The 22,883-nt window shown below is 37.1% G+C and overlaps 1 protein-coding gene across 1 annotated transcript in view; it reads right to left on the bottom strand.

The window, feature by feature from the left end:
- JADE3 (jade family PHD finger 3) overlaps positions 1–22,883 on the bottom strand; it is a 185,272-nt gene that overhangs the window by 121,212 nt on the left and 41,177 nt on the right. The window contains exons 2-3 of the mRNA XM_036746832.1: positions 9,782–9,845; positions 6,356–6,423 (exon numbers count right to left, since the gene is read on the bottom strand). The gene's annotated coding sequence lies outside the window, so the exon portion shown is untranslated. The remainder of the gene's footprint in view (positions 1–6,355; positions 6,424–9,781; positions 9,846–22,883) is intronic.

Here is a 22,883-nt window from a genome sequence, read left to right as displayed (position 1 = left end):
ATGGTAAATTCCAACTTAATTAGATACACATGTCATTTTATTTCTTTTCAGGTTGAAACAAAAGGCTTTCACCTGCCAAAACTGCAAAATGGGGCCCCTAGGATCTATGTTTCTTGTTGGAATAGTTGATGACATCAGCAACTGCTGAAGCAGTCTTAAAGTTTTGCAACTCCCTGCACTACTGACTAATGATGTCACCGACTGCAAACAACCAAATGGAGATGAGTACAAGCTTGAGAAGTAGAGGAAAGAATTCTCATTAACCATGGAGATGGGTTCTGTTGTAATTAAGACCTTGTCAGACTATCAATTAAGAACAGTATGTTATCTCTCAACTTTTACTGTATCTCTACTTCCTTACTCTAGAGGAGATAAAAGTTTAACATTTTTAGGAGAACCACAGAATTTTAATGTTGGAAGGGACCTCAGTGACTTATTAATATTATTCATATCCAGAAACAGAATCCCTGACTATAAAATATCCCACAAATGGTTGTCCAGCTTTTGCTTAACTAACTCCACTGAGGGTGGAACTACTACCTCCCAAGGCAACCTATCCCATTTTTGGACAGCTTTAATTGATGAGAAGTTTATTTTTTTGTGGCATCCAAATTTACCTCTTTGCCATTTCTACTCACTGTTCTTAGATCTGTCGCATAAGGTCTTATTCCTTGTAAGACTGATCAGATGGTTACTGAGTCAAAATTTTGGAGGGACTCAGGAAGCCAAGACAAGCCTGCTTAAATACACAAACACGAACTCAATAAAAAGAAGAGAAACCAACATAGCTTACCAGTCTATTAGGAGGTTGCAGATTGTGTTACTATGAATGTTGTTTTTATCTTAAGGCTTAAGCTTTCTGGTAATAATTTTTGCTTTGAAGCACTTGAAGAATGAAAAGTTAGTTAATCTCAAAAATGTCATAAGCACAACTTATAAGAGGCAGTGTTGCATAACAAGCAAAGGGCTAGAGTATTAATTTTGGAGTCTCAAAGACCCAGGTTCTTGAGACACAAAGTTGAGAAGATAAAGAAAAGCTGCTATCAACCCCAGCCAAAAAGCCCTATCTACTGCTGGTGACCTTAGCTCTGAAGGCAAGGAAGCACATTGCAGTATTCCACAAAGGAAAAGGCCCCACCTATAACAAAGGCTTAACAGAAATCTGTCTTCATGCTGGTGTGAATACATTCACCCGAGAATATCATGATACATGTTAAGGGCTCTGAGACATGGAGTGAAGTCAAAATATGCCCCCAGCCCCCCAGAAAGCCCTGTGGCACTATACCCTTCTTTGTTTGTTCTTCATACTGTTCCTTTTAAACTTCTGACAGTTGCCTGATCTTCCACATAGGTTTTCTTCTCCCTCTTAGGGCATGGGCCTCAAGAATAAAGTGTCACTTATCTGCAAACATTTATTACTACTGTGTACACAGCATTGTGCTATACATTGAGGAAGGAAACAATTTCTCTCTAAGATGTGGTCCTTGCCCTCATTGAGCTTATAATCTAGAAGACAAATAAGCCCCAAATAAAGTTAAATGTAACCTTCATTATTACCTTGCAAAACAAAACACTATGTGAGACCCAAGTACAGCCCCAGCATCAATAGAGAGGTGGTAGAGATGTTCAGGGAAGGCTTCATGGATAGCATTCAGGCTAGAGTTTAAAGGATTACTAGGAATTGATTAAATGGGGAAAAGCAGACATTCTAAACACAGGCAAAAACATAAGCAAAGGCATGGATTTGAGGGTGGGGGGCAAGGAATTAAAATATATTCAGAGAAGAGAGAGTGATCCAGTTTGGCTTGAAGAAGAAGTAGATCAAAATGAAAGGAGGTACAGCTAGAAATTTCAAGGCAGGAAAGAGGAGCCTTAAATGTCAGGCAAAGGAGTGCCCATTTTTTTCTAAGTGGGTAACACAGAGCTACAGAAGATATTCTGGTAGTGGCATGGAAAATGGATTAGTGGGCTGAAAGCACGAAGAGCTATTAAGAAGCTATTGTAATAGTACAGGCAGGTGGTGATGAAGCTTTTTGTGTAGTGAATATTCATAGTATCATAGATATAAAGCTGAAAGAGGCTCTGGAGGTAATCTAATCCAATCCCTAAGTTTTACAAAAACTCAAACAAAAGAAGTCACTTGCTCAAGACCATACAGCTAGAAAGTAGTAGAGTCAGGATTCAGCATAGACCCTCTAACTCAATACTCAGTACCCTTTCTACAGCACAACATTGTAATTGTGATGAGCAGTTAATATCAGTTAACTGTTATGTTTCCACTATCTAGCAATTCCTATTCCAACACACTCTAACATATCAGATTACTGGACTTTAAAAATTAAAATTAATTATAATTCTTAATCATTTCATACCCATTAGTCATTTTTAAAGTACTCTTGGGGATGCAGGTAGGAGTCAATTGGTGTTACCCTATTTTACACTATTGGAAACAGGTACTGAAAGGTTAAGATTAAATGGCATGGCTGACGATTATTTTTTTAAATAAACATCAGAATTTATAAATCCAAATAAATTCTGTTTCCTTCAAAGCAATTATCTTGGAAAGCCAAATACTTACTTTGATGATGCTGCCTGTGGTCAGAACAATTCTGGATTTCCTCTGTGGGAATGAATGAATCAAAAAAGCATTTACTAAGTATGTACTATGTGCTAGGCACTGTACTCACTCTGAGGATACAAAAGGAAGGACAGTCCTTTCTAAAGAAGCTTATATTCTAATAAGGGAAAACAACACGTCTAAAGAAATGACAGGAAGGAAGGATGGAGAATGGAGTTATAGGGCAACTGGTTCTCATGTTCTTTCCTTCCAGGAATGGTAACATGAAAACTGCCTTTAGAAGTTTTTAGCAAATTCTTTTGAATATCTTCGAATCTGGGTCCTTTGAGGTTGAGATTGATGTTTGAAGAGTTTTAAGTCCCTACATCTGCAGGCATGGCCAATGGGTTGACATACTTTGTTTGACTAGATTTATTTGTTATAAGGGAAGGAGCTATAACTGGGGGGAAAGGGAGGTAATCTTTGAAAAGTGACAGTGATGTCAAAAAGAAACATCAATGAAACATTTCATTTTTCTAAAAAAAAAGTCAAAATTCATTTGGAATCAAGAAAACGATATGGACAATCGAGCTGGTCTGACTTGCCTAGGCTAGAAATGGAGCCAAAGTAATGAAAGAAATTTTCTTCCATAGTTTGTAAATTGGCTCTGACAGCAATTCCCAGAGAGGCTTTCCAAAAAGGTTTTAAGCAAAAGTTGGAATAAGTTGATGACTTCCCAAGGAGATGGCTCTTAAGGACAACACTTTAAAAGTATATTTTCTGATAGGTTTTGTAAAAGCCACCTTCTTTACTTTTAAGTAGTACTGTCATTTTTATTATATTGGCACAGCCTAACCATGAACAGTTAATTAATATCTCTCCAGTTATTTAGGTCTGCCTTTATTTCTGTAAAAATAGTTTTGTAATTATAGTCATATAACTCCTGTAGCTTCATTACTTTTACAACCCAACCTCACAGTTGTCTAAAATATAAGAGGAGTCATGGGAAGAACCAGAAAAAAAATTAAACCATTTCATCGTCTCCTATCTGTAACTCCATCAATGGACCAAAACACCATTAGAATATTTAGGTAAAGAACATCTCAACAAGTAATACCAGGGTTTTTATACTACTCCTTAAAATGTCTTGGTCAGGTGCCTTAGTAAAAGGCAACAACTACAGAGAGAGAGAAGTAGCTGTTCAGAGATTGAGAGAGCACCCAAAGAAATTTCACATTTTTATCTTTTCTGAAACAAAGACATTAAGGATGGGTTTTTTAAAATACATTTGTGCACTGGAATTAGTTCAGTCTCCTGGAAGAATCAGGATCACTAACCTGTGTCGAGGTCGAATGCATGAATAAATAAAAGAAACTAAAAGTCCCATCTGATGTGCTTGCTCTCTCCCTTGTTTTTCTCCAAAGTAATTGCTCTAGGGAATCCTTAATCCCTACAACTTTAGGGGACATGTAATAAACAAATAGACAAAATCTAGCCTATAGGTTTTTCCCTCAGAAGCCAAAATACCAACTCCCTTTAGGAATTATATTTCCATTGACCCAACTTAGAGTAATTGGCATATAGCTCCCCAGTGGGATATTATGTCTCTCAGCCTTAAATCTCATATTTCCAAGTCAGACCTGAGCACCTCCTCCCGGGTAACACCGCAGTTCAGGTAAACTTGAATACAACTTGAATCAGTATATATTTCAATCAATAAACATTTATTAAGCACCAATTATGTGCCAGGCACTTTGCTAAGCACCGGAGACACAAAAAGAAGCAAAAAGACAGTCCTGCCTGCAAGAAACCCATAATGAATATCACAACCAAAAGATACCAAAGGCCCAAAAGAGCTTATAAAAATAATAATTATAATGGTAATGATCATTGGCATATATATGGTGCTTAAAGGTTATAATGTGCTTTGCATACATTATCTGGTTTGAGCCTTACAACAGCCCTATGAGACAGATACAACTGGTATTATTATTGCTATCTTATAGATGAAAAACTAAGACTCAAATGGGTTAGGACTCAGGGATGGGGAACCTGCAGCCTCAAGGCCACATGTGACCCTCTAGGTCCTCAAGAACAGCCCTTTGACTGAATCCAACTTCACAGAAAAAATTTCAAGGAAATCCTTTCAGGGATTTGTTCTGTGAAGTTTGGATTCAGTCAAAGGGTCGCACTTGAGGACCTGGGAGGGGGCCACATTTGGCTTCCAGGCCACAAGTTCCCCACCCCTAGTTTAAATGACTTGCCCATAGTCGCAGAGTAAAGGAAGTTTCAGAGGCAGGATACGAACCTGGATTTTCCTCACTCGAAGTCCAGCATTATGGACTAGGTCATGCTAAGCCCTAAATCTGTACTATCCTCCTCTACCCCCTCCATCCCCCCTCCTCCCACCCTTCCCATCCCCACCAAAAAAATCTGAAAACTTTTCCTCCTGGAATAAGCAGCCTATCTCAAAAGACCTTACATCCAAGGACATTATAGGATTGTCGCTGTTGTGCTGTGCTTTTCTGCGTATATGTGGTTTTGAGGGTGTTTTTAACATTTTTTTCCCCTCTTTTCTTCTCTCATACCCGAATTACTTCCCCTTCTGTCCTGTAGTTGTAGCCAGCTAGCTAGAATCTCATTTTTAGTTTTCTTGTCAGTCAAAAAAAGGAGCAGAAGTTTGGCAGGGCAGTTTTGCAGTCACATATGTATGGCCACAGCTGAAAGGCAACTCCTCCTCCATTTTCCAGGGCTGCTTCAACAAGACTCCATAATTAGGCGCAGGTGCTGTAACTAATTGGCGCACACCCAGGTCACAGTTGACACCATGTGCTCAGAACAGTGACTGAATTTTAATCCTTTGGGGGATGCAATTTCAGAGCTGGCCAAGAAGGACTGCATAAGCATGTAGTGAACAGCATCAGATACACACATTACATATATACATATATGTGTATACATACATATGTGTTAATATGTTGGATATTACTCGACCTGGATGTTAAAATTTTAGAAGAATTCAGCAAAAACCATATAATTGTAGATAAAAAGATGAAACACTTCTGTGGTAATAAATTTAGATTCATAAGAAGCTCTGCACAAACACTGCTATTAGAATACAACCTGCAGACCCTACACTTTCAATAGCAAGTGTTAACAATTCAAAGATATTTTTAAAAACATCGTGAATTTTGTAGGCAAATCCCACTTCTCTTTTTCCTTTATATAAGATTTCCTCCTTGTCCCCACAAAATGGTTTCTTCATTGTGCTTTCTTCCAGGGTATGTTAAATAACGAGACCCTCCTACTTTCCCAAGAAGGTTATTCCACAGTTTAATTAAATTTGCCCTTAGGAAACTTCACCACTGGGGCACACATAATGAAGTACCTCATACAAAGACAGCACTACATATCAGGCATGTTTCAAAACACTCTAACAGAATGTAATATGTCTTGTAAACACATTTTTTAAAAAGTATACCAAGATAGGTCAAGAGTGGTCTTACAAATCAAAAGAAAGCACAAAAAAGTATTCAGCATTAATCATTTTTTTTTCAAATAGAATTATTTTTATTAATTTATAAAGCATAAAAATGACATCACCTCTCCAATAATACAAATACTTTTAAATACCAATGTTTCAAAAGAGTAGTCAATGTGCCAGTTGGTTTGCTGAATTTTTTTTTTTTTGCTTTGAAAGAGGACACATTTGGAATTTGCTGATACAAAAAACAAAAGGCATCAATAAAACTTTTTTTAAGGGAGAGATGGTTAAAAGAAAATTCCTTGTTCACTTACTGTATTTGCCAAGTCCTGAGTTCAGAATCCCATGTTCCCCCTTCGACAGTAGACAGCATCACAACCACCTAAAAGAAATTAAAAGGATTTCATTGGAGATGGCACAACTATTTTCACCTACCACAAGGCCAGATCATTTTATTTCAAATCTCAGAAACGAAGAAAAGAAATGAAAAACTTAGGTATTTTGACTCATAAACTCCATCGACATATATTTTTCATCCATTTTGTTAATGACTTGTAGAGCCTGACATGGTGTCTTGTGAGTAGTAGGTACTGAGTAAACATTTCTTGAATGAGACACTGATAAACAAAACAGAAAAAGCACTGAGCTGAGGGGATAGGCTTTAGAGGGTGAAGAGAACTGGGGTCTAAGCCCTGGCCCTGATGTCAGCTAGCTGTGGGATCTTGGACTGTTACTTCATCTGTCTAGATCTGAGCGCCCTTATCTGTAAAACAAGAGGAATGAATTAGGTCCTCCTTCAGTTCTGAAATTCCATGAGTGTATCATAATATCTATTATACTTCCCTCAATATATCGCTATTTCATACGAGTCTCCAAAATTAAGACTATCATCCCAAATTTACTTTTTTTTATAGGTCATGAACATTTATAATGCTCTAAGACTGTATAATCTTGTTCACTTTAAGAGCTCATTATTTTAAATTTTCAAATAGACTGAATTATATCTACTAGCAAAAATTACAGTGACATGTAACAAAAAATACACTCCCAGAAAATTCATTTCACCAGCGTACAGAGCATTCTGATGATAACAAATATATATATATATACTTTAATATGGGATATTTTAATGTAAAATGAAAATTATGATATTGGCATTTTACCAACATGTAGTTTAAGGAAGCATATGCTCAAAATATTTACCATGAATTTCTCTGCATTTCTAAAATGTTGCATTACATACACACACACACACACACACACACACCCCTCCTCTTCAACCTGCCTAATCATCAGGTAAAAGAATATCCAAATAACTACTGTTTCAAACTAATTATGCCTCCTTGAAATGATTACATTTGTTGGTGGTTCAGTTTTGCATTCATGTCCCCAACATCTCTCCACCTGAGTGGCATGCAATAAAAATTAATAACACTTTACAAGAAGGAAAGTGATTCAACCTTCTTGGGCCTGTTTCCTCTTCTGTAAAATGAGAAGGCTGAGTAAAATGATCTCCAAGGGATTTTTCAATTCACAGTTTTATGAAATCCACAGAAATTGTTTGAACAGGGAAATCAAAACTGACATTCTGAATTTCTATTTTTTTCCTTCCCTTTTTCAAGTTAGGTAAACCCTGTATCCAACTTATCTGAGGGCATGGACAAGAGTTGTCCAGGATGGCCAGTGAAAATGCCTAGAATTTGGAGATGGAATGTGTTTTGTGAAAAACAGCAAGGAAGTAGTCACTGGATCACAGAGCATAATGGGAGGGGTATAAGATGTAAGAAGACTGGAAAGGGATGGGAAAAGGGGCTGGAGGGAGAGGTTATAAAGGGCTTTGAACAACAAAAAGAGGATTTCATATTTGATCCTGGAATGAAAGGAAGCCACTTGAATTTACTGAGTAAGGAGGAGGGGGTACTCACCATCCCTGTTACTTCCCAAACTAAAACAGCCTCCCTGGCCACTACTCATCTATTTCCGTTGTATTCTCCCATTAGAAATAAGTTCTTTGAGGTCAGGGACTATCTTGCTTTTTATATTTATATCTCTAATACTTAAGTGAAATTTAAGTAAGGGAGAGCTGTGCAAAGTCACAAGCCTCACTTTCTCCTTTGGGTCTAGCGGAGAGATATAGATCAAGATGACTGGAGATGGCCCTGGATGCAATGAGAGACCTTGGAATTTTTAAGCTAAGGTCTTTAACCTTTAAGTTGACTGAGGCAGCACCCATCCAGTGATTAAGGCTAGGTAAGAAATTAGGCAGAGAATGGCTAATACATATATAGCCTTTATATAGTATATAATATAATATAAAATAAAATAATATATTGGGGCAGCTAAGTGGCTCAGTGAGTAGAGCACCGGCCCTGGAGCCAGGAGGACCTGAGTTCAAACCTGGCCTCAGACACTTGACACATGTACTAGCTGTGTGACCTTGGGCAAGCCACTTAACCCCAATTGCCCTGCCAAAAAGCAAAAAAAAAATTAAATTAAATAGTAAATAATAAAATGCCTTATATATAGCCTTTATATAGTAAAAAAAAAAAAATCAGTCTGGTCGGGGAAGACCCTTGGGGTTTCTAGCCAAAACAGAAACAACTGCCATTTACATTCACTCTGAGCCAATCAGGCCAAACAGTGACCAAGTGGGGCTTGGCCTGGTACCTATTGCTGGCCAATCCAGGAGAGCCAAAGTGATTTGCATTTAAGGCATGGTCCTTAAGCAGAAAAAAAAAATGTTCCAGAGATCCAAATTAAATTCCTTTGGGCAGAGCACCTACAAGTAAGGTTATGATATCCTATGTGGGGAGGGAAGGGAAAGGAAGGATCATGACATCAGGGAAGAGATGCCATGACACCCAGGTGAATTGGATTTAAGTGAGGGCGTGCTATGCAAAGTCACCAGACTCACTCTCCAAGCATACAAGATGTGTAGAAAGTGCAGATTTACATTAGTAGAGGAAGTATCCTATACCAGTACAATTACAATTCTGATTTTTAAAAAAGTTATTTAACAGCATCTAATAAATGGTTCCAAGTGATAAGTGTCATATTAGCCTATTATCAAGGCAGTGTTAATTCCTATGCCCTGCTTCACACTCATCTGTAGAACTGCCTCATACTTAATCAATGTTTCTGTAGCTTACTATTTGTTCTACTAGAATCAAAGTCAAAGAGCTCCCATGGCAAAGCAGCTCTCAGCAGAAATATTCCACCATGCTGTGAACATTCCTTCACAAAAATAAAAGAGCAAAAATGGATTAGTATGCTCTCTTTCAAACTCCTTGCTTTGGTTGTTATCAAAGAAAAATAAAATTCTTTTTTTTAGATTAAAAAAATTTTGAGGGGGGAAGGCAGGGCAGTTGGGGTTAAGGGACTTGCCCAAGGTCACACAGCTAGTAAGTATGTCAAGTGTCTGAGAGCACATTTGAACTCAGGCCCTCCTGACTCCAGGGCAGGTGTTCTACTCATTACGCCACCTAGCTGCCCAAAAAATAAAATTTTTGATGGTGGAAAACTAATGCGCTACTGACATTTCCTAAAGCAGAGTTGGAGGAGGGAAGGGGAAAGTTTGGCATAAAAATCAATGGGCCAGCACTTAAGTAACCCCCTGCTGCTTCCCCTGACCTCCAGCAAAGGGAGTGGAGGGTGGGGAAAAAACACACCAGTGTGTGTTTGCTTTTGTGTAAGTATCTGTTTGACATGTTATACATGAGACTCCTTTCTTCAACACATACCATATTTTAAAATCCACATTAGTCTTTCTGTGCCTGAAAAATTTATCAGCTGGGCAGATAATACCTAGGTAAAAGAAAATTACATACATTGGAATGTTACTAGCTTGATAAGAAAAGTACACAGTGGTTTAGGGGAGCACATAAAACAGAGCACCACAAACAAATCATGTTCATTTGTTTTCCTGAATTGTCTTTTTCCCTAAAATCATTCTGTACCATTTGCTAGCACAGTAAAGTGGTACTTTCACAAAAGTTACTGTCATTAATAGAGTATAGTTCTAAAGTAAAGTTTCCTGTTATTAGTCTTTGACACAAAAAAATGAGAAGAGACCAAAAGGTTTTATTGTGAGAACTAACATCTTCACAAATTAGTGCCATGAGAATGGCTATAATATTTTCCTTTCTGTGGACCCAGATAGGAAGTCATTCATCCAGATAACCTCTTGGCCCATGAGAGTTTCTGAACCTAGGTTTCTATAGTAGAAATTTTGAGAAGTTTGAGACATATAACAGAGCCCTGGACTGATAAACAATTGGCAGATGAGAAGGATTCTGGTTCTGATTGCCAAAAGTATTCTCTGTGGGTAAAACCAAGTCATCTTCTTAGTCTTCCTCATAATTATCTATCTGCCCAGAAAATAGAAAACATTTGCTTCAAACTATGCATCATATATATGGGACATTGGAGTAGAGAGGAGGAAATGATCATGGAGGGCCTTAGAGACATAAAGAATGGAGGTTGGAGGAAAGGGAAAAGCACAGTGAGAAAATGGTGGGGATTCCAGAATGGTATGGGAATGAGGTTAATTATCTATTGCACTGAGGTAGAGACTTTTAGTTTTGAAAAAAATAATTAGTACTGTTTACAGGAAACTGTCTATGCATTCATTATCCAGTTGGCAAATAATCCAGGGTCTTCACTTCTCCCTACAATCCGTCTATACTTTGTTCATTTTACTAAATGCAGACATCTATTCTCAAATCGTACATTCCCCACTAAAAATAGATAATTCCAGAAAAGCATATTCCCAGGGGAAAAAAATAGTTGGCTCCAAAATACTGATGGAAGAAATCACACTTTAGATATATAATGTACACTTGTTTCCTTTATTCTTAATAGAAAAACAAAAATTTTACAAACAAGAAATAAGGATAATTTAACACATATCTTTAATTAGATCTATAATCTATTATAGATATATAAATCTCTATGTGTACAATTATATGTATAATTAACATATCTAACAAACACTCAAAGTTTTTTCAATAAACCTGTGACAATTACACTGGAGATGGGGTGAGAGAAGCTTCATCTCATTGGAGGAACTCAATCAATCAATAGATATTTACTGAATACCTACTTCAAGGACAATTCTAGGCTTTTCACCAAAAAACATATTCAAAGATAGGTACCTTGAACGGCTTTTCTTTCCTTGTAACTTTACTCCTCACTGGCTTGTTTCTAATTATGTTTAGTATGGATGGTGAAACCAGAAACCCACTCTATCTTAGTTCCAGGACACTTACAATGGAGCAAAATATGATATTAAAGAGTGACATTTATATAGCACTTTGAAGTTACATAATTCTCTCACCTGAACCTCACAATAAATCTGAGACAGATAATACAGGTATAATTATTCCTATTTTGCAGAAGAAGAAACTGAGGCTCAGAAAGATTAAGTGATTTGCCCATGGTCAGCCAACTAGTGTCAGAGACAGGATATGTAGCCAGGTCTTCCCAAATCCACATCTAGCACTCTTAGCTACTAAACCATCCTTACAGACTTAGGCATTTCCAACCCAGGAGCAGCAGGTCTTCCTGTTAGCAGGAGGGGAAAAGAAAGGAATAGGACCACAACAAAATGCCAAAGTAATCAAAAGTAAAGAAGTGAGATAGAATTCTAAGGGATAGAAAAAGGGACCGGCGATCACCACCACCTCGCGCATATAAAGGATGTTCCAATTTATAAAATGACGTTGTATCTATACGATGTCATTTGATTATCACCACAATCCTCATGGGAAGCAGAGTGGAAAATCTATTTGCCATGGAGTCACAGGATCTGGCTTCAAATCCCCCTCCTAACATATACTGCCTAGGTGACCTTCAGCAAGTCACTTAACTTCCCTGTGTCTTAGGCCTCCTCATGTATAAAATGACAGGGATAGACCAAATGGCTTCCTAAGTCCCTTTCATTTCTAAATCTGTGTTTCCATGAGCTCTATAGAGAATATAAGGGTAGCTTTAAAATCATTTTATAGTCATGAAAAGGAAAAACTAGGTGGTACGATCCACAGAGCACAGTACACAGGGCTTAGATTCAAGAAGACTCCTCTTCGTGAGTTCAAATTAGGCCTCAGACACTTACTAGCTGTGTGACCCCGGGCAAGTCACTTAACCCTGTTTATCTTTGTTCCTCATCTATAAAATGAGCTGGAGAGGGAAAAGGCAAACCACTCCGTACTTTTGCCAAGGAAAGTCCAAATGGGGTCACGAAGAGTCAAACACAACTGAAAGTGACTCAACATCAGTGATAATTGAGTAAACAGGATGAGCAGTTTAAGTAATTTGTCCAAGGTTACACAGCTATTGTTAAGTGGCAACCAGGAATACAAATTAAATTTTCCGACTCTAGAACCAGTATTTTCTGCACTATACCACATAGGTACAAACTGTGTATGTTTCTAGTATGAAAACTGAGTCACCTACATGCAAGTGCCATTCATAAATGGAATTAAATGATTGGACAATAGCTTTAGAGCTAGAAGAGATCATGGGGGTTATGTAGTCCAATTTCATCATTTTACAGATGTGGAAACCAAGACTCAGAGGTTTGCCCAGGGTTGTAAAGCTAACATCTGAGATAAAATTGGAACTCAGCTCTTCTTAACTCTAAATCCAGTGGCTACTGACTATGCCATGCTCTTCTAAATGTACTTGACCACAATGTGTTGTTAGGTGCTACAAGAAGCTAAACTATCTTCAATAGGTGAGAAAAGCAGTATCTGGAATCTGACTTAACAATTTATTTGCAGCATTGATGAAGGTTTGACAGAAAGAAGGTTGACAATTCTGGTCAAAACACAGTCAATATGCTTTATCTCTGATATTCTGGGTCCTGAATTATCACTGATAACTGTTAAGTTGCCTACGTAAAAAGATTAAAGGTTATTTCACAGAACAGGATTGTATGTTATATTTCCTTTTTAAAAAATTTATTGCTTAGAATCTTTTATTCAGTAAATGAACTTTCCTCTCTCATTTCCTTTATTCAGGGCAGTCTCTCCATTTTTGCTCCTCCATGCCCACTGTAAAATTTTTACTTCATTCTGATCTGTTGAACCATTAGTGATACTTAGCACTTTTACCTAGGACAAGGAGCCAACAACTAGGTACTCCAAAGGTCAAAAATGCCTAGAATAATTGAAGTGAACCAATGAAATAACTACAGGGAGAACAAAAAATGTTTTATACTGGGAAACTCCATTAGAAAAAATAAAAGGGGTGTTTCTCTCCTATACGCAGAAGGGGTACCACTCTTTAAATAGGAGGATCAGTTTGTTTGTTCCCATAATTTCAGTACAAAGCATTAGTCCTAGGATGAAATATCTCAGTTTGGAATATGCCCCTCAATAGGCAGTCTACCCCAAGGTATTCTCACACACTTCACCTAAATTAGGTAAAATATCAGCAGAGTCCAGAAATGTCAAAAGAGGGTGATGTTGAGAGGTGTCTGTCCATTCTACACTACCCTATATAAGCCAAATTTAAATACCTATTTCCTTCTTAAAAAGCCCCTAAATGATAACAAAACCTTTCCCTTTCTGCAGATTTCAACAGAATTATGGGGCTGGAAGGAATACCTAGAGATGTCACCTAAATCATTCTTCTCCCTGGTAGGTCTACGTTTATCCAAACCCAGACAAATGAGACTCCGCCTTATTTTTAAAAGGTCCATGGGAAGAGATTCCACTTCAACCCTCAGGAAGACATTCCAAAATTTAACAGCCCTGTCAAAGTTTTTCCTTGTAACATAAATATCTCATGCTCAAGTTACAATCCATTTTCTTATTTTCAGTTCTCAGTAAATATCATCTCTATATCCACTGCTATGTCACTCCTCAGTCTTTGCTTTTCCTGATAAATTATCCTTAACTGTTCTACTTCTTTGTCTAAGGTCTTGCTTTGTAAATTATTTTTGTGTTAGTTTCTTCTGACTCTTCTCCTTGTTCACCGTAACTATCAAGTTACAAAGTCTAAAAGATAAGATGACAAAAACTCTAGTCAAAACCAAAATTCTAGTCACACCAGAATTCTAGCCAAAACTTAAATCAAATGGATACTACAGTGAAGTGAAATGAACTGAGTTTCCATTCATTACTAGAAAAAAAAATGTAGATAACAGCTAAGGAATTCCAAAAGAAAAAAAATGGGGAACAGGACTAGAAAAATATATTCATTTTTTTTTCCTTCACTCAAAAACAATCGTAAATTAAATGATGAATAATTTGAGTTAGGAAAGAGAGAGGTATAGAGAGGTCCTCTACAAATCTGTAAGTATCTAAAAGAAACAAAAATTAAAAAGGAGAATAGGCAATGTCATCAAATTTAAAAAAAATGGAAACTGGGTAAGTTTTTTTGGGGGGAAAGACTTTCCTGATGATAAGGCAAAATATTCTCCCAAAGGTTTTCACCAGCCATCCAATGAGATACTTATTAAGAATACAAGATAAAGAAATAGAAAATGTATTTAGGGAACTATGCTGCGAAGCCCTCTTGAGGATGTACAAAATAACCTAATTAGACTTCTATATCTGTAATTTCTATGAACCTAAAATAAGGTTCTACCAGGATGTTTTTTCTATGGCATTTCAGCTTGCAAAGAAACTACCAAAGTGTTACGCATGCACTGGATTGAAGAGGAAGGTAAGTACACCCTTGAAGAGACTCTAGACCAGACATGTCAAACACTCAATTCATAGGCCAAAGGTGGCCCACAATACTCCCAAGTACAGCCCAAACCAGATTAAAATGCAGTTCCTGATTTTAATGTGTTGATGTATTAATAAAAAAAAAAAGAAATGTATAAAGATGTGTGGTTTTCTAAGTCAATATGTGGCCTGCAGGGATTCTTATGTTTATTTAGTGGTGCCCATTTTTATTTGAGTTTGACAACACTGTACTAATCTACCTTTATTATGTAAAAGCCTTTTCTCCACAGTTCGGTCAGAGAATGAATGCCTTTTTGCCCGACTACCTGTCAATCTAACTCTGGCTGGCCGATAGTAGAAATAACAATTTTTCCAAAGGATCATAGGACATGAAAAGTCATTGAGACACCTTTAAAGCAAATTCTTTTATGGATCTGAGAGAACATGTTCCTGTCAACTCTGGAAGACCCAAAGTTAAAAAACCTTTCAGAGGTTAACTTGACAAGGAGATAGGCTCAAGGAGAATCTACAATTCACCCTTCCTCTGCCCTTCCTCTCTTTCTAGTCTTTTTCTCCCTCCTCTAAATACCTAATAAAACTGGCCATATACAAAAACCAAATGTTTACATTTAACTTTTTGGCACCCAGACTACCTGAAAACACCAGATAAAGAATAAAGGTTGGTATTGACCACCCAGTGAGGGGAGCAAGCAGGCAGAACGTAACTATGAATAATAAAGTCAAATAACAAAAATTGCAATAATGATGGTGTTAATAAAGTTCCTTATGGTTATAAAGTACTTTACATATGTTGTCTGATCCTCACAATAGCCCTGAAGATAGGTGTTATTATCATCCTAATTTTACAGAGGAAACAGACTGAGAGGATAAGTAAATTGACCTAGATCACACAGTTAATGTCTGAGGCAACATTTGAACTCAGTTCTTCCTGACTCCAAGACCAGCAATGCTCTATCCAATGTAACACCCAGCTGTTCATATTTATATAACACTTTAAAGGTTCACATAGTATTTTTAAAAAATATTTATCATATATGCGACATCTCAAACTAACATGACAATTCTAATAACAGAGCAAACTTTTATGTGCTATATGTACATTTAAATACTATGTTGGAGTCCCTTGCAATACCAAAAAAAAATTGGTACAATATAATTATTCTAATATAATAAGATATTTATAAGGAAAACAGTATGGCATACTGGAAACAGCACTGGATCACATGAGTTTGGTGACCCGAGTTCTAATATTACTTCTTCTATGACATATGTGACCTTAGGTAAGTCACTTAAACCTTCTGGAGGCTTAATGTAAATCACTGGACATGGACTACAAGACCTGTATGAAACCTTCTTCTCACTGAGGGGTGATGTTGTTGGGCTATAGGGCATAAGAGTTCTGTTGGTGTTGGGTGTCTCCATGATCTAACCTAGATTGAGTACTTATCAAGGGTTGGGTCTGTGTGTTTTCTACTTACAGAAATTATACCCCATACAGGGATTCAGCTGGTTCGCACCAGTTCGGCATAACTGGTACCTAATTTTAGGATGAGTTTGGCAAACCAGTTGTTAGCAGAGAGTGGCGCCTGCACCCACCACGTCAGCAGCGGCCTCAGCTCAGTTCCATGGAGAACCAGTTGTTAATTTATTTGAATCCCACCACTACACCCATATCATTGGATAAAAATAAATAAAATGGGTTATTTTGAAATAGTAGCCTACATTTCTCTTCTTTTCTTGGTCTGTCAGTACAATTTCTTTGTTCTACTTTTCTATTCCCACCACCAGCACCCTAACACAGGCCCTCATTACCACTGGATTATTTCTATAGCCTCTTAACTGGTCAGCTTTCTATCTCTTTCAACATTCTAATCCATCCTTCCTTATGCTGAGATCTGATGGTGCCTATAATGGCTCTATATTGCTTATAAAGTTCAAATTCCTTAAGCTGGCCTTAAAGACTTTTAGCAAGCCCAGATCTCCCCACCTTTCCAACCTAATCTCACATTATTCCAACCCCAACCGACATGCACAACACTTCAAACAAACTGGTCTTTTAGACAGATGGAGTGCTTTCCTCCTCCTCCCTGCCCATTTACTCAATCCATTCTTCACACCTAGTTCAGATATTTATTAGAAGAAAGGGAGCATGGTGCCAGGGCTAAAATCCTAGACCTGGAGGCAGTAAGACTTAAGCTCAAAACCTGCCTTTGACATTTGTTAGCTTTGTGACCATAGACAAGTTCCTTACCTTCTGTCAGCTTCAGTTTCTTTATTTGTACAGTGAGAGAGGTGGATTAGATTGCCTTCCAGCTCTAAGTCCACAATACTAGCACTAAACTGGAATCCTATGACTTGTTTCCACACTCTATCCTCTACCCTTTCTAATACATGTCACATTAACTATAAAGACTAATTTTCTTAATGAACTGTTCTGACCATATCAGTCCTCTGTTCAAAACAGTTAGTGGCTTCTGGCCACTGTCAGTATAGCTTAGCGAATAGAATGTTGGCATCAAGAGACCTTGGCTCAAATTCCACGTCAGACATTAACCAGCTTTGTGACCACGAGAAAGCCACTAAAACTGTCAAAGATTCAGTTTTCTCAAATGTAAAAAGACAATAATAGTACTTATATTTACCTGCCTTGTAAGGAAAGTACTTTTACAGGTCTTAACATATTATGTAGATGTGATTTATTATAAAATAAGATCTTAATCTTGGCACTTAAAGACCTCTAGCCTACTTGTTGAGAATTATTTCATATATTCCACCCTAAACGGACTCTAATGTTCCACAATCCCTTATTAACTTCTCTCACCTCTAAGTATTTGTACAAGCTATTGCCGGGAATGGGAAACCTGTGTCCTCGAGGCCACATGTGGCCCTCTTGATCCTCAAGGGCAACCCTTTGACAAAATCCAAACTCTACGGAACAAATGCCCTTAATAAAAGGATTTGTTCTGTAAAACTTGGACTCAGTCAAAAGGCGGCACCCAACCAACAACCTAGGGTGGCAGGTTCCCCACCCAGGGATTCCCTAAGTAAGAAAGAAAATTCCTTCCTATCTATAGGTTTAGTTGCTTTCAAGACCCATCTCAGGTCCTTCTCTCCCAAACTCCAACAGCTGAAAATGATTTCTCAGTAAATTTTCTTAGCACATGTTAGACATCTCCTTTGCATTATCACATTCTTTTCTCATAATTATTTGGATACATGCCCTATTCCACCTAGTAAACCACAAGTTTCTTTAGGACTGGCACTATGTTGTTTATCACTTTTCTCCCAGACTTATACATTTCTCAAAATGTAAGACATTCAAGGACTTCTTCCAGGGGTGGGGAACCTGCAGCCTCAAGGCCACATATGGCCCTCTAGGTCCTCAAGTGTGGCCCTTTGACTGAATCCAATGTCACAGAGCAAATCCCCTTAATAAAAGGATTTGTTCTTTAAAACTTAGACTTAGACACTTTCCTGGAACCCACAGCTTATGCCATTTTAATGTCCTTCAGGACCCCATATCATGATTGCTTCTGTATATATAGCAGACATTTCCCCAATATGAGAATGAATAAATGCATGCTTTTGCCAGCCAGTAATCTAACAAAATCATGACCTATCCATTCTTCTTTTGTAAATAACTGGTTTATTACATGTAGCATGTTCTAATGAACACTTAATATGCATACAAAAAACCCACAAGATACAATTGATGGAAAGGAAAATATGCATTTTACAGCCTGTCAAACATATAAATATCAAAAGGAAAACTGTTACTTCTCCACGCTGCTTACTGTGACAGGTGTGAAACTGCAGCTTGGCCATCTGTGCAACGTGGATCAGTTTTACAGTCTAGCTAGCAGCCAAAACTGTAAGGTGCAGTCTTCCACTGGCTAAATAATAGTTTGTAGGGTTCCCCCACACCTCCCTCTCCTATTTATTATATGTTGAAGAGAGCTAAGTATGTTTTTCCTTCCCAAATATAGACAAAACTTTATTATTATTACAAATAAGACTTGATCCTCCATATCTTACGCATCAGGAGCCTCACACGCCCAACATGGGAATTAGCAGTATGGTTGAGACATAAATCAAATGCTCCCTAGGATAACTAGTCGTTCTTCTAAAGCTAGTAATAAAACAGACTTGTTTTCGGTTCAAACAAATCTACAGGAAAAAGTACCTATGAATAAGAGTAGCAATTAAGAAATCTATCTGTTTAAATCGACATTAAATTAAGGAACAATATCTCCATCCATTCCCTTCACCCCCACAGTCACGACTCTAACACTGGCCCTCACTTTGAGCATATATTACCATTAAAGGAAATCTGACTCCAAGCTTTGCCATTCCAAGTTAATCTGCATACTACTAACAGATTAATCCTTTTAAAACACTAGTTTGCAATGTCTACAGGATTAAGTCCAAGATACCTAGCCAAAACCCTCTAGAACCTAGCCCCTACCAACCTTTCCAACATTATCACTTAGTTAGTGGCAGACTAGGGCTAATTCCCCAGTGTCCTAATTCCATATCCAGAGCTATTTCTGCTATACTATACTGTCTTCCCGATCTGGCACATCACACAGGATCACAGATTTAGAGCTATAAGGAACCTGAAAGGGTGTAAGTCCAACTCCTTCATTTTAAAGATGAGAAAAGTAAGGCCCAGACAAATGACCTGCCCAAACCTAGACATCAAATTGCAGAGCTGAAATTGTATCTCAGACCCTCCAGTCTTCTTTTTTTTTAAAGTTTTATTGATACATTTCATTTTTGCATTACAAACATTTACATATTACAACCTCTCCATGAGAAGTCTTCTGTAATAAAATAAAACATTTAGATAAAACAAATAATAGAGTGGCCTCATCTGAAAAATGAATGTAATACTTTACATCTGCAGCACTCCTTCCAATTCTCTATTTTTAAAAACTAACAAATCTATTTTCTCTCCCTCCCACCTCCTGCCTCAATAAAAAAAACAAATTTCTTGTAACAAATATGCATAGTCAAGCAAAACAAATTCTCTCCTTGGCTGTATAAATATATATACATACACATATATACGTATACACACATATGTCTCATTCTGCACTCTAAATTCTTTACCTTCCTGTCATGGATAGCATGTTTAATCATCAGTCCTCTGGACCACAATAAATGGTCCATGAATGGTCATTGTATTTATAATGGTTCTAACTGTGTGCTCTGGGCAAGTCACTTAACCTCTGTGTGCCTCAGTTTCTTCAACTATAAAATGAGGATAATAATAGAACCTACTTCCCACAACTGTTGTGAGATCAAATGAGATAATATCTGTAAACCATTTGGCACAGTAGGCTCTTTATAAAACTCATTTCCTCCCTTCCACTTTTCAAGATTTTTTGTTCTTACAATGTTCCTATTGTTCTGGTTCTGTTCATTTCATTCTTTATCAGTTTATAAAAGCCTTCAAAATTTGTCATCTTTAAAATATTGATTTAATAGTATAAATTGTTCTGCTGAGTCTGGTTACTTCACTCTGACTCAGTTCCTAAGTCTTTCTGTGTCTTTTTTTAAATCATCTGCTTCCTCATTTCTTACAACACAAAAGTATTTCTACCACATTCATATACCACAACTTATTCAGCCACTCCTCAACTGCTGGGCATCCCCTTAATTTCCAGATCTGTTCTGCCACCCCAAAAGAGCAGCTGTAAATATTTTTGAACATAATGGCCTCTTTATTTGATCTCCTTTGGCCATAAGCCTAACAGTGTTGTAGCTTAATCAAAGGGCAAACCATTCTTTCTAACTTTGAAATGATGCTTATTGTTTATTGTCTTGTATTGCTCAATAATTGTTTTACATGTATGAATAAAACCACACTAATTACAAGTTCCTCAAGGACAGAAAATACCACAGTACATCATGCAATGTTGAGCAAATAAACAGTAGGCCTTCAAGAAATTTCCCTTCACTTAAGAAAATACATTTAAATTTTGGGTATTTACCCAAAGAAATACATTTATTGGATTTCTATGTATATAATATATATGTTAATTGGTTAAATTTATGTGTCAGAAGTAATTCTGTGTCAAAATAAATTTGGCCCTTTAAAAACCAACTTGGAGAGTCATTAACCAGCTTTAGCTAAACTATTTGACACTCTGAAATAATAACCTCATCATAGGCCTTTGGCATAAAAAAAAGAGCAAATCTAAGTTGGATATAAAAGGAAGATAAAGACAGATCTAAACTCAAAAAGAAAAGGAAAAGCTCTCTTAAAAGCTGCTGAAAGGGAAGATGAACAAAGGGAGGTCTTGATTCTGATAGAAAATGTTTTGGAATGGGTGTCCATCATACAGGAAACAGTGAAACAAATAATTTGATAGACTAGAAAGATAAGCCTTAATCAACAAGATAAAAATTAAAAGGCATTAATGTGGAATTGTGCATTCAAAAAAGCAATTACAGGCATAGGGGGACACTGGGAAAGAGTGCAGGAATTAGAATTAGAGGATCAAGGTCAAATTCCTGCTTGGTAAAAGTGATACGACCTGTTTTGAATCTTAGTTTTCACATGTAAAATAAGGGGGAATTGAACTAAATCATCTCTAAGGTTTCTTCTAGCTCAAACCCATTTGTTGTTGTTTGTCCTTTGCTCTCCAAGGGGACCAACGACATCAGGAGGGCGAGGTCTTGCAAGTGAATTGGATTTGAGTGAGGGAGAGCTGAGCAAAATCATCGGTCCCACTCTTTCCTTCAGAGCTGTTGGAATATAGTAGCAAGACAATGGTGCCAGCTCCAGATGCAGTGGGAAATCTTGGCCTTTTTAGGCTAAGGTCTTTCCCAGGTCTCAGTTTGTCAATGATTAAAGGCTTGGTAAGACTTGAGGCAAAAGATGGCCTAGTTTGACTTCCCAAAAGAATCAGTCTGTTAAGGGAAGACTTACTACATAAAGGTGGAAGAAACCTGGCTTAAAAGAAATTTATATAAGGAAAATCCCAGCAGTTTTAGTTGATCACATGAAACAACAGTGTGTATGTGTGTGTGTATACACATATATAAACATATATGTGTGTATGTATACACATACATATATGTGTGTATATCTACATATATATGAAGGTTTGCAAGAATACAAGCATTTATATAAAGCTTAAAGATTGCAGAAATTTTTCTTCAAAAAACCCTCCTGAAGTAATTATTTCAAGTTTCAGAACTACACCCATTTTATAGATGCAGAAACCAAGGCTCTGGGAAGATAATACAACTATTAAGTTGTGTAGCAGAAGATCTGATCCCAGATCTTCAGATTCCAAAGCCAGCATTCTCTAACAATTACCTTACTACCTAAAACAAATTCAGTGAGATAAAAATTTTACATTACTACTTAACAATTTAATGTAGTCTCAGGTGGCATTCGTAGAATTATAATGTAAAAGGATCAAGGAAGGTGATAATCTTCTCTTAATGGTGAAACTATGCATGGAGGGAATACTATGTCCAATTCTTGGTGTCCCACTTCCAAAAGGAAAATTAATACCCTCTAAGTTTCTAGGGGAGCATCAGCAGGATGGTGAAGGATCTAGAACTCTCATACAAGGTTTGGTTATCATGGCCACTGGAGAAATTAAACCTGACAAAAAGATGACTTGACAGATGTAGGTGGGAAGATTAGGCATGGCACGGTTTTCAAATATTTTATGTCAAATTGTGGAAAAGCTAATAAATAACCTGTATTTTTAGGACCAATGGGGTGAAGTGACAGGGAGAAAGACTTCGGTTCAATGAATTTAAAAATAAAATAATTAGAGGAGTTTAAAAAAGTAATGGGATATTTCACTGGTACCTGATGCCCAACACTAGAAGTGTCCAAGAAACAATGGATCACAATGCACTAGGAATGTTATAAAAGACATTTCTCCCTCATGACCCAAAATAAACCAGATAATCTCTAACTCCAAGTTTCTTCCTCCAACTCCAAGAATTTATGATTATTTGGAAGGGGTAATAAGGGTTTCACTGTTAGTAAATATTCAACTTTTACATAACAAAATGATTCTAGTAAAAGGCAGAATCTCTTCATTCTAGTCTTAAAATTTTAATTGTGGCTCAAGCTATAATGATTTGCTATTCTAACTGATAGTGAAACACAGGA

The sequence above is a fragment of the Trichosurus vulpecula genome, chromosome 2 (genome assembly GCF_011100635.1).
Source record: "Trichosurus vulpecula isolate mTriVul1 chromosome 2, mTriVul1.pri, whole genome shotgun sequence".
NCBI classification, from domain to species: domain Eukaryota; kingdom Metazoa; phylum Chordata; class Mammalia; order Diprotodontia; family Phalangeridae; genus Trichosurus; species Trichosurus vulpecula.
The sequence above is the reverse complement of the archived record's forward strand: the minus strand, read 5'-3'. Positions and strand labels throughout refer to the sequence as shown.